Source organism: Drosophila willistoni, unplaced genomic scaffold (assembly GCF_018902025.1).
Source record: "Drosophila willistoni isolate 14030-0811.24 unplaced genomic scaffold, UCI_dwil_1.1 Seg497, whole genome shotgun sequence".
Taxonomy (NCBI): Eukaryota; Metazoa; Arthropoda; class Insecta; order Diptera; family Drosophilidae; genus Drosophila; species Drosophila willistoni.
The window spans coordinates 1-19,297 of record NW_025814427.1 but is presented as its reverse complement, the minus strand read 5'-3'; the positions used below and the strand labels follow the sequence as shown (position 1 = coordinate 19,297).

At 40.4% G+C, this 19,297-nt stretch overlaps 1 long non-coding RNA gene across 1 annotated transcript; it reads right to left on the bottom strand.

Moving 5' to 3' along the window:
• Positions 1-3,715: 3,715 nt before the first annotated feature.
• Positions 3,716-4,092, bottom strand: LOC124461479. The gene is made up of 2 exons (XR_006955085.1): positions 3,940-4,092; positions 3,716-3,870 (listed from the first exon to the last, which is right to left on the bottom strand). It is a non-coding gene; the product is annotated as an uncharacterized LOC124461479 (long non-coding RNA).
• Between the last annotated feature and the right edge of the window lie 15,205 nt (positions 4,093-19,297).

Sequence of the window (19,297 nt, the reverse complement as noted above, 5' to 3'; positions counted from 1 at the left end):
ACATTTTGTCAAAGCACTCTTGTGGAGTCTCAGCGTGTATAATTATGTCGTCCATATATAAATCGAGAACATCATTGTTTACCAACTCTTGAAATATATGATTTACATAGCGAATAAAAACGGCTGGCGAATTGCGGAATCCGAACGGGGCTCTGTTGAATTCGTACAGACCCGTTTTCGTGATAAAAGCAGTGTATTTTTTACTCTCCTCTTCAATGGGGACATGGAAGAAGCCGTTCTCCAAATCCATCACCGTAAACAACTTGGCGTTCTGCAATTTATCCAGCACATCATCGATCACCGGAACAGGAAAACAGTCCTTTAAGACCATTAGGTTCAGCTTACGAAAATCAACGCAGATACGCCGCGTACCATCCTTCTTGTTTACTAGTACCAGGCGACTAGCGTAGTTCGATGAAGACGGACGTATGATTCCGGCTGCTAACCATTCATCGATCTGCTTCTCCACATCGATTTCTTCAGCAATTGCCAATCGGCTTGGAGACTGGCGAAAAGGAGTTATTTCTCCATCGGGAACTATTCTTAGCTTGACAGGTACTTCTGCTACAGCTTCTGCCAACTTGTAGTTCTGAATCAGCCGTTTAACATCTTTTGCATACTGTGGAGGAACATCGATTTCATCATTTGCATTACTAATGTTGAAAATACTTATCTGGTTTATCTCCTCACAAGTTTTCTCCCCCTGCGGGAAAGAAAACTTGTATCCCCCTGCCGATGATGAAAGATCGAATTTAGATATGAAATCAAATCCGAGCAGCGCGTCGTATTGAATGTCTCTATCCGCAATAACAACAAATTTGTGCGAAGTCGTCTCTTGATCAACGATAACCTCTGCTTCAAAGCATCCAACTGGGCGTGTCATATTGTTTCCCAGACCTCGCAGCCTCGAAGTCCATTTCTTCATCATGACGCCTGGAATATTGTTGAATACCGACTTGGTCACCAGGGATACATCGGCTCCCGTATCCACCAAGCAATCCACATCGACTCCATTGACAGCTATCCTCTTCACACGTGTAGCATCACGAACAACATGAATGTCTGCAGCTGAACCAGGACAATTTTTCGCCATATGTCCCTCTTTATTGCACCGAAAGCATTTCGTTGCAGCATCGCAATCTTTACGAAAATGCTCAACGGATCCACAATTAAAGCAGTGCTTCTGCTTATTTGGGAAATGAGGCGATCTCTTCTGATTCGTCTCGTTGGCCAAAAAAGGTCTCGCCGATCTTTCGGCAACGCGCTCATACACAGCATACTGCTCCTGAAGCTCTTGAAAGGATTTGCAACCATAGAGAGTATATCTAAAGTCGCTTTTCAACTGCAAGCCGTCGACAATGTAGCGGATTACGGACTGCACATCAACGTCACCAACCGCTGCCAGCTTTCTCATCTGAAGAAGATACTCGTGAAATGACTCCTGATTGTGCTTTTTCCGATCCCGTAGCTCTGCGTGAATCTCGGCGCTGCATTTGCTTCGTTGACCAAATTCATTCTCCAGCGTCATCCGTAGCTCCGAATATTGGCACACCTGTATGGCCTCCAAAAACAGCTTTGCCGTTTTGGTCATTTTGGCACGTGCTTGTACATACATCTGCTTTATATTTAGGCCATATGCCTCAGCATTTAATTCGAAATTCCGAAACCAATGTTTTACCGGAATTGTTTCGCCATCAAAATCAGGGATGATTTTCTCAAAGCTTTCCGCTGCGATTGTACCACTGTTTCTATTCTGCTCGTCTGCTCCCACTTTCAAAGCGAGCAACTGCACCAGTTCCTGCAGAATTTTGGTGTTATCAGCCATGGCCTGAATTCCAGTAGCACTAACTTCGCCTCCAGATGCAACTTCATCCAGCTTCAACACGCCACCCGCTTCGTCTGCCATTCTCTGAACTGCCTTCTTCGCTTTCGATCTGGTGTAGTATGGTTGCCTCACTGCCACTATTGGTATTCTAGAACGCTTTGTTTGTACTTCCGTCCCTCTCATCAGCGTCACTCATCAAATTCGCGGCAAAACTTTATTAGTAGTTCTGTTGTCTCCCTCTCTCCAGAGCGCTGTGTTTGTAGTGCCGTCCCACTCAGCAGCGTCACTCAGCAAATTCGCGGCAAAATTTTTGAGACTCCTCTGGCCAAATTTGAGACACCTCCGGACAACTCCAAATAACTTGCACTTTCCAAATTAGGACGAGCCCCCAAATGTGAGTTGAGTGGGCTTACTCAACTAAGTTTATTTATTAATTTGATTTAAAGTAGTTTGGAAAAGTTACAAATAATTAAGTCTTAATCGGCTGCTTCGGTTCGCTCGCTTTTTCTCTCACTGCTGTCTGCTGTACCCTGCAACTTCCACTGTTGCTCTCTCGTGTTCTTCTCTTCTGCTGTCTGCTGTACTCTCTGTTGCTCTGCTGCTAAACTCTGCTGTTAACGATCATCTGTCCGCTTGCTGCTGTTAAGCCTCTGTAACTCTCCATCGTACCTTACATGTATATACACTAATACATACCCAAGTGAAAAAATTTTTTCGATTGCCAGCCTCTTACATAAATCATTTTAGGTTATAACAAAACAAAAATATTAAATTGTCATTTATTTAAATAATTAGCTAGGAAATTGGCATTAGGAAATTTTCCGTGGCACACTAGTGAAGAGCCTTGAAACACTATTTTTAAGATTTATTTGGGCAATTAATTCCCACTTTTACTATATTTTTTTAACAATTTATAGCGGAGCTTTTTTCTTTGTTTTTTTTTTTTGTGTTGAGGCGAATTCTCAAACTAGCACCAATGGCCGACATGCCATTGGCTCCTTTATTGTTCTCATTCTAAGACCTTAGAATCTATAACAAGGGTCATTAAATACAGCAATTTACAATAAGTGCTGAAGGCATAATAAAGTGAAAAATGAATTAAGACTAGTCCAAAGTGGTCTAGAAGTTCATTAACATAACTTGAATCCAGACTGCACTGTAACTGGAGGCAGAGAGATGTCCAAATGTTAATTAACAGTGAGATATAAATGTCCAATAGAAATATTTTATGGAAGTGATTGAAAATTTTAGGATATTTTTAGGCATAATTATCTTCTATTAATTTGTGTCATCAGGCGTTTTTTTTTAAGATAAGGCGTTTGATCCGCCTGGCCTAAGTCTTTCGATTAAGGCCGCTTTATTTTCTATCCTTTCATCTTCTAGAGACAAACAAAAGAAATTAAAAAATAGGGCCGTTACATCAGCAGGGGAGGGACAATATAAAATAACTTATAAACTAGCTTAAATACTAACAATGAATGTATAATAATAAAATAGACAATGACATTTAGAATTTAGTGTTTTTTAGAGATAATTATGGCGTAAGTAGTTTTAAGTATTTAGCATAAGTAAGTATTAGTTTTAGCAATAAGAATTTTAAATTTAATTTTCCGGTGCAAGGGGTCTTAATAGGGGGAATTAGGCGAGTGCAGAGGACACTAATAGAGGTAAGTAGAGAAGTGCATAGGGCGCTAGAGCGAGAAATGTAGGGAAACTGGCATTTTTTGTGGTATTTTTAGGGCAACACTGGAGTGAGTGCTCATTATTGCGTGTGCGCTCACTGTTGCTGCTCAATACTTATTCGATAAGAAATCGATACAGCAACAGGTGGCGGCGCATGTGGCTGAAAAGAGAAGGCGATATATGTATTTCCAAAATGTAAACAAACAATTAGAAAAATGTGACATAAGTATAAAAATTGACAATAAGATTAACCAATATTGGAAATTATAAATTAATTATTATTATTTTACAGGAACATGGCTGCTGAATCATCACTGGAGACCTCCACCGACGACAGAGTAAAGCTGTTAGGACGGGAACAGCTTCTTGCAGGTAAGTATTTTTTAGGTTGATGTTTTTGCTTATTTTTATTTTCAGGTCGAGGTAAGTACCTAGACTCCATGGGATGCAGGTGGCCGCGTTGAGTTTTTAGGTGAGTATTGTTGGCTTTTAGTTTTTCCAATATTTGTAGTTAAATTTAACTTTGTTTTTTCTCCGTTTTCAGGTGCGTCTGGTATAGAAGAATGTGTTGCGGCTGGCGGCATTTGTATGGCAGGTGAATAATTGGTTGGTTTAGTAGTATTTTTTAAAATTTTTTTATTTTTTTCAGGTACAGGTGCAGCTTTTTGACGTTTAGGACCAGGTGACGGGCCAAGTGATGCAGCACAAGAAGCAGGAGGAGCTCCAGTTGGATCCGCAAGCGGCTGGGGCTCGATTTTAGATATGTATTTAGTTATTTTAACTTGTTTCTTTGTTGATTTTTTGTTATTTTTTCAGGTGCAGCCTTAGGTAGAGGGCCAGAAGGACCAGCTGGTGTTGCTGCAGGTGACTGAAGAGAATTTGCAGGTAAGTTTACGTGATTATTGAGAGATTTTTCTGACGATTTGTGTTTTTTTCCAGGTGCAGGCGCTAGTGAAGGACGAGATGGACCAGGAGATTGGCCAGATTTAGCACGAAGAATTGCACGCGTTGCTACTGACGGCATTTGCATGGCAGGTGAGTAATTTGTTGATTTAGTAGCATTTTTTAACATTTTTATATTTTTTCCAGGTACAGGAGCAGCTTTATGGCGTTTAGGACCAGACTACGGGCCAGGTGGTGCAGCAGAAGATGCAGGAGGAGCTCCAGTTGGAACTGCTAGCGGCTGCGGCTGGATTTTAGATATGTATTTAGTTAAATTAGCTTGATTCTTTGTTGATTTTTTGTTTTTTTTTTCAGATGCAGCCTTAGGTAGAGGGCCAGAAGGGCCAGCTGGTGTTGCTGCAGGTGACAGAAGAGAATTTGCAGGTATGTTTACGTGATTATTGAGAGATTTTTCTGACGATTTGTGTTTTTTTCCAGGTGCAGGCGCTAGTGAAGCACGAGATGGACCAGGAGATTGGTCAGATTTAGCACGAAGAATTGCACGCGTTGCTACTGACGGCATTTGCATGGCAGGTGAGTAATTTGTTAATTTAGTAGCATTTTTTAACATTTTTATATTTTTTCCAGGTACAGGAGCAGCTTTATGGCGTTTAGGACCAGACGACGGGCCAGGTGGTGCAGCAGAAGATGCAGGAGGAGCTCCATTTGGAACTGCTAGCGGCTGCGGCTGGATTTTAGATATGTATTTAGTTAAATTACTTTGATTCTTTGTTGATATTTTGTTTTTTTTCAGATGCAGCCTTAGGTAGAGGGCCAGAAGGACCAGCTGGTGTTGCTGGAGGTGACTGAAGAGAATTTGCAGGTATGTTTATGTGATTATTGAGAGATTTTTCTGACGATTTGTGTTTTTTTCAGGTGCAGGCGCTAGTGAAGGACGAGATGATTGGCCAGATGCTGGACGAGGATTCGCAGACGATGCTGCTGCTGTCTGACGTAGATTTTCAGGTGAGCTTTTGTGTTTTATTGCTGATTTAGATAATAATTTTAATATATTTTCAGATACAGGAGCTGCAGACGGACTAGCTTGACGAGATTCTGGACGACGCAGATGAGACGATGCATACGACGCTGGACAAGGAGCTGCTGTTTGCTGTTGTGTATTTTCAGGTGAGTATTTGTACTTTTTAGTTGGTTTTATTTTTAGATTTGTTTTATTTTCAGGTATTGGTGCATCAGGCGAGCGGAAATCTGGACAGGACGATGGACGAGATGGTGCAGACGCTGAGAACGAGGCAGAGAGTGCAGGAGGCGCGTCTACTGGAGGCACAGCTGTCGAGGACTGGCCCTCTGGCCAGGCCAGGACGGCAGCTGAATAGTGGGCAGGATTCTGGCTTTGCAGGGCCGCCTAGTATTGGTGTTAGAGTGATTGTTAGTTAGGACCATCATGGGTGCAGTATCAGTTTTCCTTTTTTTTAGAGCATCAGTGCTATTCGTGCTGTTATCAATTAATTTGAGCAACTCAGATTACGTGTATTGAATTTGTTCGTTTGACCCAAGGGAGGGCAGGCTTTCCGGGGGGTTTTTTTTTAGCTATAGACGCTTCCTTAGCTCTGAGAACATCTTGCTTTTCAGTGATCCTGTTGTAGGTCTGGTGACAGTTGTCAGCAATAAGAGCTGGCGCCTTGGAGAAGAACTCCATAAGCTTGGATTCAATGAGAAGTTTTATGTTAGTTACTGTTACGCTAGGGTTGAGCTGAGGTGGCATGTGTGGTGGTGTTTGGGCTTTTTTTATCGTTCGTGAGGCGACAAGTGTATCTATTTGCTTTGAGTACCTAGGCCATGGCAAACGTTTAGGGATAAATGGCTTTAGATAAAGTTTTTCAATTTCTTTGTTCTCATGGTCAGACATGGAGTTAAAGAATCTTAGGCAAGCGTCATTGTATATAGTTTCTAGAGGTTTGGCGTTATGTTTTTCTTGAATTTCAGAGTTTAGGCAATAGATGTTCGCATTTGTTAGCTTTCTGAGCAGTTTATTGTGAGTTCCGGTGAGCTTTTTGAATAGGGTGTTAGATATTAGGCTACCCCATATGGGAATAGCGTATGTCCAAATAGGGACTAAGATTTGCTTGTAGATAGTGACCTTGCAGCGGGTGCTAAGATGGCTTTTAGCTCCCCGAGCCATTTGTAGCGAGTATAGGTGGACTTGGCTTGAGCACAAAGTTTGGCAATATGGGTTTTAAACAGGAGTTTGCTATCAACAAGGACTCCCAAGTATCGGCACGAGGACGTATTTTTAATAGGTTTGTTATTAAACTTAACAGTGGCAGCTTTAACAGCAGGTGAGGTAGATCGTCTGGAGAAGAGAACATGAACTGTTTTACTCACGTTGACTGTGAAACACCATTTGTTGGACCAGGTAGAGAACTTGTGTAGGTAATTTTCCGTTTTATTCATGGCTACAAGGGCGTTTTTATCGGTCGAGATGAAAATAGTATCCTCAGCATATGTAGAGAGCAGAGTGTCACCGTGTTTATAGGTCGGGTAATATTCGATCAGGGTTTCATGCTCAATTATGAACTTTGGAATTGGCATGTCTGACGAGTATATGTTGTATAGCAAATGTCCCAAAACACTACCCTGAGGGATTCCTGCTAAAATTTTCCCATCACGGGACATAATACCATGGTTACCGCGAACGGAGAACGTGCGAACCTTGAGGTAACTGTCCAGAACTTTGTTTAGGGGAATAGGTAGTAGCTTTATCAACTTGTTACGCAGACCGCAGTGCCAAACTTTGTCAAACGCTTCTGTAATATCGATGAATATAGGCGATCCATACAGTTTGTCCTCAAAAGCTCTCTGGAGGAATTGTGTAACGCGAGCTAGTTGATGCTCGGCCCCATGAAATTTGCAGAATCCAAATTGGTGGTTAGGTATGGATTGTGAAAGACGGTTACATTTAAGGAGCCTCTTGGCAAGCAAGGATTCAAGTATTTTGAGAAAGCAGGAAGCAAGCTTATGGGGCGATACGAGCTAGCTTCAGAAATTGGTTTTTTTGGTTTTTTACCATGACAACTATGGCTTTTTTCCACACTAGGGGGAAGTGGCCAAAACGTAGGATGCTGTTGTATATTTTGAGTAAGAAGATGATAGCTTTGAGTGGGAGAACTTTGATTAGGGCATTGTTGATCCTATCATATCCTGGTGCTTTTTTGTTGATTAAGCTATCAATCTCTTTTTTTTAGTTCAGAGAGAGTGATGGGCTTGACAAAAGGTGAGTTGCTGGAGTCAAAGTTGGCGGAGGAGCTAGCGATGGAGTGGTGGGTTTTACATGCATACTCCATGAGCATTTTTGGGCAAGGATGGCATTTGTTTCCTCGTTGATTTTGGCCCTGTCAAGGGAGCTATTTGTCAAGTTGGGAGAGAAACGCTTCTCTAACTGGTCAGTAAACAGCTCCATTTTACCTTCAGGTGATCTTGTCCATGCATGCTTCTTGTCTACTCCGCTAGGGATCCTAAGAGGCCAGTTAGGAAGGGGCTGCCGTTTTAGTTTGTTGGTTAATTGCCACAGCTTGTGGGGTCTGCACCGATCAGAGGAGTCTATTTTACATAGTTTTTTATTTAAGTGTATGTTTTTTGATAGGCTTATTTTTTGTTTAGTATATTTTAATGTTTTTTTACGTTCAAAGTTTCGTGAGAGGCATTATATCAATTTTATTTAATTTTTTTGTTTTAATAATTTGTTCATTTTTTTATTTATAGGAATGGCTCCGCCGATTCGGTACGATTCGTATTTGGCAGGTCCCTTCGTAGAGGTTTAGTGGCCAGGGCTGCAGCATGGTGACTATTGTTTGTGAAGATATTAATCGCGTCCTCAATGTCTAATCCAGATTCGATTTCCATATTTAGGTGGAGGGAGTCGCTGAGGGTGTTTTGGAACAGTTTAATGTTAGATCCTACAGGCAAAAGTCTTCGATTGTCAGGAAGTAAGTTTGGGTGCTGGTCCATCGTGATGTGTACAAAAACAGGTAAGCGGTCAGTACTTAATCTGTTGTGGTTTATTCCAGAATAAACTCCAAAGTCAATGGCTGAGGGATTTTTTCGCCGGTCGTGTGGGAAATGAGTAGGACCACCCGTCGCCAGGATGCCCAGTTTCTTGTCAGCCTGGATCACTTCAAGGAGAGTTCTGCCGCGTTTACATGACCTTGAATTACCCCACTTTTTAAGGTAAGGCGTTTGATCCGCCTGGCCTTGTTCTTTCGATTGAGGCCGCTTTTTATTTTTTGCCCTTTCACCTACAAGGGTATATAGCAAAAATTTAAATTTAAAAGGCCGTTACAGCAGCAGGGGCGGGAGGATTAAAATTATCTTAAAACTAGATTAATACTAAATAAAAAATATACAATAAGACATTAGATTAACATTTAGTTTTTAGCGATTTAGGTAAGATAGTTTGTAGTATGATAGATTTAAGATTATGTTACTTTTAGCATAAGTAGTCAAGTAGGTAGCAATTTTTTAATAATAAACTTGGCGAATAAGAATTTGGTGCTAAGGTGGCTACAAAAACGTGGCGATTAATGTCGGGGAAAAAACTGGTTTTCCCCCACACTGGAGAAAAAAGTAGGGAGACCCATATTTTGGGTCTGAGTAACACTAGTTTTTTAGCTTGGCCGTTGGCGCATCAATTGCGAGCAAGGCTTGGCTTTAAAGGCTAAAAGTTTTAGAGCAGTTAGCTTTTAGTTGAGTTAGCTTTATAGGCTAGAAGTTTTAGAGCAATTAGCTTTTAGTGGGTGGGAAACATAAAGAGACCAAATATTTAAGTAAAAAAAGCCAATATTGGCTAGAGTCGTAAGGCATCATTTGAGAGCAAGGCAAGAAGTTAGCTTTATAAGGCTGAGATTCAGAGTCTTTGGCTTTGGTTTAGCCAGAATTGGCCGGCATATCGATAATGCTCTGAAATGTTGATGACCTATCGATAAGTCATTGATATGGGTCTGATGGCGGAGTTTCCGCATGTGAGCTGGAAAGAGAGAGAGACATTTATTTGTAAGCAATAGGAAAATATAGGTAAGTAAAAAAAATATAAAATTGACAATAGTAATAATTAACATAGAACATTTTAAAAATTAATTTCAGATGCCTTGCAGGAAGATGGCGAGTTCATGAACGGTGGAGTATTCTGGCGACGACAGAGTAAAGCTGTTGGGTCGAGAACAGCTGGCGACCTTTGGCAGATTTTGTTGCTGCAAGGTTTTGCGAAACGATCCGTTTTGTATTTTTGTTGGTGTTGCTGCCCGACCTGGTTTGCTTGCAGGTAAGTGTTTGTTGATTAATTTAATTTTTTGTTTGTTTTCAGGTACTGGTGATTTGGCTTTGGTCAGTTTCGTTGTTGGCCGCATGTTGGTATTTGGTGAGTACCGCTGACTTTTAGCTTTGTCGATAATTATAGTTGTTTTAAATTTAGTTGTTTCTCCGTTTTCAGGTACGTCTAGTGTATAAATAGGGTTGCTGCTGTAGGCGAGTAATTTACAGGTGAGTATTTTGTTGATTTGGTATATTTTTGTAACAATTTTTGCTTTCTTTCAGGTGCAGGCGCATTAGTTGCACCCAATGGGGCGGCTGCCAGACGAGATTTAGCACCAGAAAGTGTAGGAGGGGCTGCAAAGGAGCTGCTAAAGACTGCAGCTGGCTTTCAGATAAGTTTATGGTTTTTTTAGAGCGATTTTTTGTTGATATTTTTTGGCTTTTAGGTGTAGCCGCTGCTTGAGGACCAGGAGGACCAGGACCTGCTGCTGCTGATGACTGGAGACGATTTGCAGGTAAGTTTGTGTGAATTTTAGGTGATTTTTCTAACGATTTGTGTTTTTTTCCAGGTGCAGGCGCTAGCAGAGGACGAGATGGACCAGATGATTGCCAAGATGCTGCACGAGGACTCGCAGGCGGTGCTGCTGCTGGCTGACATGGATTAACAGGTGAGTTTTTGTGATTTTTCGGAGATTTAGATAATGATTTTATTTTATTTTCAGATGGACGAGCTGCAGACGGACTAGCTTGACGAGATGCTGGACGACGTAGATGAGACGATGCATACGACGCTGTACAAGGAGCTGCTGTTTGCTGTAGTGTATTTTCAGGTGAGCAATTGTAGATTTTAGTTGATTTTATTTTACGATTTGTTTTATTTTCAGGTACTTGTGCATCAGACGAGCGGAAATCTGGACAGGACAACTGGCGAGGTGGTGCAGATGGTTGCTGGTGGACTTCAGGTAAGTTTTTGTTAGCGTTAGATTGCATATTCATTGTCTCATGCCCAAATTTTCTTTCCTTTTCATGATTCATTTGCCTTTCTTGCCGCTCTGGGCGCTGGTCAACGACAAATTTTGCCAGTTCAGCCTTATAAAAGGCACAGCTCCTATAGGTGGCTCTATGGCCATCTCCGCAGATGCCACACTTTGGAGATTGGCCATCAGGAGAGGGGCATTTGTCGGAATTGTGCTGGCCAGCACAGACGGAGCAGAGCGGGGGAAGGCAGCAGTACCTGGCTGTATGGCCAAAGAGGAGGCAGTTTTTGCATTGGGAATCTCCCTTCGGCCCCTTTGCCTCTCGACGCGTACCTCCTGGCTGCCTAGGACCTTAATTTTAAGTATTTCATCATGTTTATTGTCATTATGTTTGTTAATTTCAATTAAAGACATTTATTGGCCTCTTAGTTCTGTAGTTTGTTAGTCTTTTGATGTATTTTGTCTCAAATCCTAGCTTTTTCAGGTCACGACGGATAGCTTCGCATTCAGTGGAGTGGTGTAGATTCAAGATGGCAAATCTAGCACCTCGTTCCCATCTGGGCTGGTGAGTAAAAAAGGCAAATTTGTTTGCCTCCAGGGTAGCTTTTATTTTGCCATAGGTGTCCATTGTTTTGGCCGTGATTTGAGTCAGGCCGTTACTCAGCCGGACCAGGTGATAAAGGGAGAGAATTTCCAATTCTCTCTTTTTTTTACTTGTATGGCCGCAGTTGCAAAGCCAAGTGGTTGGCTCCCGAAGGAGTCAACCATCTTTTATTGTTTTTCGCCCCCTATCAGGAAGCATATACAATTACAATAAAAACGAGCTTAGAAATAATTTACAATGGCTTATTAATAGTGTGAATGATTAATATATAAGACATAATGTTTGTTGGGTGTTACTGGTAGGAAAAAAAAAAATTGTGGGAAATTTACATAGAAAATTTTTTACATGCAAGTAAATAAATGCTTACTGGGTTATACCAAGGGCCATAAAAACAACTAGAGGATCAAGAACAAGTTGCAAGCTGCAATAATTATAAAGAATATAGTATTTACAAATATTGTTCATTAATAGTGATTAGTATAATTGTTTCTTGCAGGTTATCAGTTCGAATCATATCGATTCATGGCGTCATTGCAGTTGGCAAAATCATTGAGGCAGCGCTCTTATTGTCAGGAAAATTCCCTCTTATAGGCAAGAAGTGAGTAACATGTGTTGTTTTTTTTTGTCATAGGCAAACATTTTGGCTTATTTCTGTCTCTCTTCTCGGATTGGACTATGTGAGACCCCAGAACAATGTATGCGTGCCCTTCAGCCCCAGTATTGGAGGTTTTGGGCCGTCAGGAGAGCTTGTTTGCCTGTGGAGTGGCAGCACAGTAGGCTAGCAATTGGTGCGCGGCACTGGAGAAGCATCTGTTCCATCTACAGGCTCGTTTGGAGGAAAATAACTAGGAGCGGGAAGGCCAAATCCCTTCGACCGCAATGTAGTGCTCGAGCAGGCATTGCTTGGATGATAGGTCCATATTGACTGCCTGCTGGCCAGGCCTGGTACAGGCTGGCTGAAAGCGGGAGGGCCAAGTCCCTTTAACCGCTGTATGGAGATTTTGTCAAGGTCAGCTGGCTGAAAGTGAGTAAGTAAAGAATTAGCAGTTTTTTGCACCTTCATGGGTGGTAATCTCTCATTATTTTTCGTTTCAGCTTCTATGCTACTTTCAATCTCATTCAGGAGCTCGTTTTCAACTCGCTCAAGATTTTTTGAGAGTTGGTCATCATTAAGAATGAATCTTTCCCCAGGCTTGAGTGGAGGCAGGACAAGTCGCTGGATTTGGATTGGCTGGCCCTTCAATCGCTCTTCTATGTACGCGCGATTTCGTGTGCCTCTTTTAAAATCTCGAAACAGGCCGTTGATCACGTGTCCTTCCATGCGCACAACAGGTTTGTTTAGTTTCGATTTTTCCTCCTTTTGTTTTTTGAGTTCGTTTCTCTCAATAATTTTTTGGTATCTTAGGTGGCAATCGAATCTGATGAGAGATGGGGCGCCATCAAAATGGGCCGTCGCCTCGCGCATTGCATGCCGATCTAGATGAGTAGTTGGAGATTGCTGCTGCTGTGTGTCAACGGAAGATGAAGTCCGTAGCTGGGAAGCCTGTGCTGCTGGGTGGTGCTGCTGGACGACCATTTGATGCTGCTGCGTATCCATTTGCGGTGAGTATTGAATATTTGCTGTCATTGGTGGAGCTGGAATGTCAGATTGCTGCTGCTGAGTGTCAGCAAAAGATGAAGCCCGTAGCTGAGAGACTTGTGCTGCGGGCTGATGCTGCTGGCCAGCCAGTTGATGCTGATTCAGCTCCGCCAATAGCTGAAGATGTTGTATATTAGCTGCATTTTGAGGAACTGGAATAGTTTTCTGCCGTTGAGTGTCAGCAGAAGATGATGACACAGTGTCAGCCTCCCGTAGCTGGGAGGCCTGTGTTGCGGGCTGGTGCTGCTGACCAATAAGTTTATGCTGCTGCTGCGCCATAATTTGCTGTGAACATTGTATACTTGCTGCAGTTTGAGGAACTGGAGTCTGAGATTGCTGCTGCTGACTGTCAGCAGTGGTTGACGCCTGTTGCTAAGAGGCCTGTGCTGTGGGCTGGTGCTGCTGGCCATCTGATTGATGCTGCTGCTGCGTCGCCAATATCTGTAGATATTGTATATTTGCTGACATAGGAGGAGCTAGATTTGTGGATTGCTGCTGCTGTGTGTCGATAGGAGTTGACACCTGAAACTGACAGGCCTGTGCTGGAGGCTGACGCTGCTGTCCAACCACTTGATGCTGTAGATGATGTATACTTGATGCAATTTGATGAACTGGAGTTGCTGTCTGCTGTTGTCGTGTGTTTGCAGGAGATGACGCCTGTAGCTGAGAGGCCTGTGCTGCGGTCTGGTGCTGCTGGCCAGCTGGTTGATGCAGCTGCTGCAACGCTAAATGCTGCAGGTGTTGTGTTTGCAGTACTTAGAGGAAACGTGGTTGTAGTTGTAGCTGTTGCTGGGTGCTATTTGTGGTAAGAAAGTTCTGTGTTGGTGCTGCACATTGCTGCTGGTTTGGCTGTTGAGTGAGATGAGGTGTATTTCGGACTGCTACCATTTCTCTAGTTGAATAGAGTATCTAGGCCAGGAGAGCCTTGGAGGAGTAAATGGTTTTTCCAGGATATTCCTTACTTCTACATTTGGGTGTTCTAGAGTGTAGATAGCAAGCCAAGTCATATTTGAGTTCCATGGATTTAACATTATGTTTGTCGCGAATATAGGCATTTGTGCTGAATATATCCGAGTCAGTAATTTTTCTCAGCAGTTTGTTGTGCGTTCCACAGATTTTTTTGAATAGAGTTTCCGAAATAAGGCTGCCCCATACAGGAATAGCATACGTTAGAATGGGAACAATAATTTGCTTAAATATTGTGACTTTACATCTTGTGCTGAGGGAGCTCTTTTCGTCAACAAGCCATTTTAGGCGATGATAGAGGGTGGTGACTCCTAGATATTTATATTGATTAGCGTTTTTTATAGGTTTTTCATCGATTTTTATTAGGTAAGATCTTAGAGCAGGGGATATGTTTCGTTTTGTGTATAGGACACGAATAGTCTTATCATTATTTATCTTAAAGCACCATTTAGTTGACCATTTGGTGAATTCATTTAGGTATTTTTGCGTTTTCCTGATGGTCATGTAGCATTTTATCAGTAGATACGATTATAGTATCATCTGCGAACGTTGACAGTGGGATGTCAGGTTCTTCTTGGTTTCACCTGATACCATGAGGAAGTCGTGTTCTAAGATATAATCAGGAATTGGCATGTCAGACGAATAAACATTGAAGAGAAGGGGTCCCAGAACACCGCCCTGGGGTATTCCTGCAGTGATTTGCCAATTCTGGAATATGTGTCATCTGTGCCCTGACTGTGAACGATCTATCCTGCAGATAGCTTTCAAGAATCTTGAACAAGCAGTAAGGCAGGAGTTTGGCCAGTTTATTCAATAATCCTAAGTGCCACACTTTATCAAATGCTTCAGTAATGTCTACAAATACAGCAGAGCTGTATTCTTTTTGTTCGAGTGATTTTTGTAGTAACTGTGTGACCCTTGCGAGTTGGTGTTCAGTGCTGTGGTTTTTGCGAAAGCCAAATTGATGGTTTGGAATTGCTTTGCGAAAAGTTGAATACAAATTATATTGTTCACACCAAAGATTAAAAAGGGGCAACGTTACAAGGTCAAGGACAATATCCAGGCTGTTCACACGAAATTCGTGGCGGACTTCAAAGCAACAATTGGATTCAAGCAGCCGGCAGAAATCTATTGATTAATGTGATCCCATTCAGTTAAAGGGATTCCTGCAGACTCTCAAACTGGATATGGAGGGCAAGGACGCCATCAATTTGAGACTGAATATAGCCACTGCCACGGCCATTACACAAAAAGCAAAGTCACAGACTAAAATGACTATTAATCGTCGCTGCGATTATCCCATCAAGGGTTTTCCACGATCTCTGCAGTCTCTGACAATCAATAGTAGTCAATGGTTAAGCTAAGTTTTGAGATATGCTCGTTGCGTAATCTAACCCATCTGGATGTGGCCAACAAGCAGCTAACGAAGGTGAATAATAGTTGGTAGCTTTTCGCGCCCTTTTATCTGTCCTGTTTGGCTGTACAAATGTTTAAAAAGTTAAAACTTTTTCAGATACCCGTGGAGTTGGGACGTCTGCCCCTGACGAAAACTCGTACTTCTTGGAATTGTCTGGGAGAACTGAACGATGGTCATTTCTAAATGGCATCAAATTGAGTGAATCTCTTTGTGAATTGGATTTATCTGGTGGTTAAATGGCAAAAGCTGGTTCATTTGAATCTAAATCACAATAATCTAACCTTTTTACCCTTTGCCATGCGAAGACTGAAGAAATTGCACTCGCTTTATGTATCGGACAATAAATGGAATCTCTGCCAGCTGCCCTAGAAGACCTACACATTAATACCCTAGATGTTTGTGGCAATGCATTTAAAGGACCCAATCATCTGGATGTTCAACGTCTCGAGGGCACCACTGAGGCAAACACAAGACCCAATGCTCCTCTCAGCCGCTCTGGCTGCAAGCAGCTCGTTCAGTCGACCAATCTAAACTGCCTATATACTCACTACCTGCCATACTGATCAAACTGATAGCCGAGACACCAAAATGTGTTTGTGGCAAATTTTGTTTTCTCATGGACTCGCTGAATATCTATAAACGTATACGCTCTGCCAAATTTGAAAGAATCAACAATTATAGCTACAGTCCAGATCAGTTTATATATGTTGATATTGTCAAATGTGGCTACTGTAAGAATGTTAAATCATGCGCATGATCTTCCCTGATGTTAGTTGGAATATTTTATTTATTATTTAGTATTACAATTCTAATAAAGTCTGATCTAAATGAGAATTAATGTTAAAGTTTCTTCAGAGAGATCATTTAATGTTATTAAACTTGCCTAAATTGACTAGTCTTAGATTACTATCGGAATAATCTGCCAAAAGGTCCGAATTGTACACAAAATCTAGTACACTTAATGATTTTTTGATATATAACAAATCCAACCCATGTATATTGGAAGTTGATTAGTTATTTGCCAATTAATCTATCTCAAATACTCTTGTTCATTGTTTCATCTCTACTAAATTAGAACTCTCTCATTAAACATAATGTTTAAAGGTTGATTCTTTGGGAAAACCTGAAATGGAGGGTGCCTGAAAGGTTTTGATACAACGAATAATTACGAAAATTTTCAATTTAAGTGAATTTCAGAAATTTAAATGACGAACAAATGCTTTAAATTAGTTAAACATCTTACTCTTGAGGGAGAACGAGAGAAAGGAACTAAGGCAATTCTTTTGCCCTACACACACACATACACATATGACCATATAAAGACATTCACACACACGTCTACATCCCTTCCTGACTACACCTTCCTCCCCCGCCTTCTGTCCCTACGCAATCGTTTTTATCCTATCATTCTGTATTTCTTGCCTATATATGGCTACTTTTGGTTTCCTTTGGGTTGCTTCTATGTTTTTTCATATTAAGAGACAGCTCGTGTTTTTATTATAAAAGCTGTGTGGCGTATGTGACTTGCATAAATGTGTGTGTTTTTTTTTGTTCTCTGTGAGTTTTTCTTTATCTGAGCTCACGAGCTTTTCCACATTTTCCTTTTTGCTATCATTTTGCTTTTTACTTCCACTTTTTCTCTCTGTCTGTTTATCAAAATCACAAAACTTCTGGACACTTTTTTAAAGAGGCATAAAAAAATGACACACTAACATCCAACACACACACCACACACATGACACATACTCACTACCTCCCCACTACTGCCTCTTCTCTATACAGTGATTTTATTCACCACTTTAATGTGCAGCTGGGAAATTGGCTTGGTTTTGACTGAGAGGAAACGAAGAGAAGGGAGAGGGAGATTCGTAACTATAAAAAATGTTTATATCCAATTTTGACTGGCATTTAAGTGTCTATAACTGACTATGCAGATCTGCGGCTTAAGTTTCGCGTTCATTTCAGCATTTGATTCACTTGTTTTGTGTAACATTTTATTTAAAGGAGCTTTAATATTAAAAACCCCTTTCAAATGCTTTACAATTTGAAGTCTTTACTTTTTCGTCCTTTTAGTATTGATACATTTCAAATGAAATATTACGCGAAATCTCTTTGAAAAAACTATACGGAAACTGAAAGTAAAAACAAGGTTTTCAGTAAACTATAGCATACTTATTAGGGCTAAAGGAGCTTCTGACAACTTGCAGTCGCAGATTCGCTAACCTAAACTTCCCCTTGTCAGGGAATGTTTTAAAAATACAATTCTACAGTAGAACCTCGGTCATTCAAGTATTGTGAAGAGAAACTCGGATGACACGGAAGAAATAAAGCAAAACATTCTTTAGGTGAAACGCTGATACTTTTTCCTAGAAATTTGGAGCTAAAAAACTTTTATATAATGGGTGTGCGTCTCAGATCAAGGCATTTGCGCTAGAGGATAACTCAAAGTTTCGAATAAGAGAGAATATGTATTTAAACAATACTTTAGCATTGAAAAGAAACGTCTTGTATTTCCACAATTAATTTTTTAAAACCTAAAATAGTTGGAAGTAATTTTAAGACTGATACACATGGATATCTTGTGGCCCTTTAAACTTGAAGCTATTATTTGAATTTGTGAATTAATTTATTTGTTATAAATTTTCAATAGGCAATTTGCATGCACACTTAAAATAGTCTTTAGTTGTGTCTTCCGTATATTAAAATCTGATTTTTTCGTACCCATATTTAGCTATATAACTATAAAGATTTTAAGCAAATATTTGGCTCTTAAAATTTCACTTTTATTCGCATCCAAGGCTTAAAAATCAACAACCAACATCTTTTACCCTGTAAAACAAAGTATATTGAAATTATAAAGAAACCAAGCTCGATGTAATACATAAGTAAATTAATAATGCCATTATAATTCTCCGACTTTTGATACTTAATAGAACTTTGCTCGTTGTTTACTCATAATTATTAGCTTAAAGCTACTAAGAATTCTTACAGGTATAGAGACTTCGATAAGGCCAGGGATATATTGATTCCCCTCTGGTTTTCTGATATATTTCATATACCCATAAGGTATAAAACAATATATTTGTTATTCTTCCTTATTATCTCTTAACTCCAAATATAAAAAAATTTGAAACGTAACCAAAAATTGTTACAAATCAAATTCTAAATTCCAAATTTTCGATATTATTTTGTATGTTTTTTCCGAAAATTTTATTGCTTGCTCCAAAAAACTGCATTTTCATTTTTTGCTTTTTTAACCTTTCAAGAATTTCGAAATGTGAGCTTAGCTCTACCTTTTACAAGTTTATCATTGCAATATACATATATATCATATATATATTTTTAGAAATCTAAAGGCTAAATATGATTTTATTTTGTTTTTTATATGGCCATATCCTATGCTATATTGTTATGTCTGAGAGTTGATTATTTGCCTTACTTCTACCTGTTGTGGTCTGGTTTCTTCACCTTTTAACGAAATATCTGTGCATTTCATTAGCTGCAAAAATTGTATCTTTTGAGTTTAGGTAAACAAAATCAAATTCTAGGACTAGGAAATTGCTTTTGCCGACTTCCGGCCCGGTGGTAGTGGTTCGGTTGGTGCCCTTTCATTTGATGCTCTGCTCTTGCCCTTCACTCACTACTCTATAATGTAGTTAAATATTTGTCTAATATTTGTCAACTCAATTTTCAAATACAATTTCAATTTCAGTGTTTAGACAAAAGGGTGATGAAAATTTAAATATTTACTGTTGACTTTGATGGAAGGAAGAATGGAAGGGAATGCATAATTCAGTTTTACTTAATTTCGAACCAATTTAATAAGAGAGTTCATTAAATTTAATGCAGTCAAAGGAGCGGAGGTTCTCGCAAAAGGAGATTATTGCAAAGTTCCTTCTAAAATTAATTCATTAGCATTTTATTAACTGGGAGCAACAGCAGCAGGCAACAAACCGACAAAAGATGCCAATGAAAA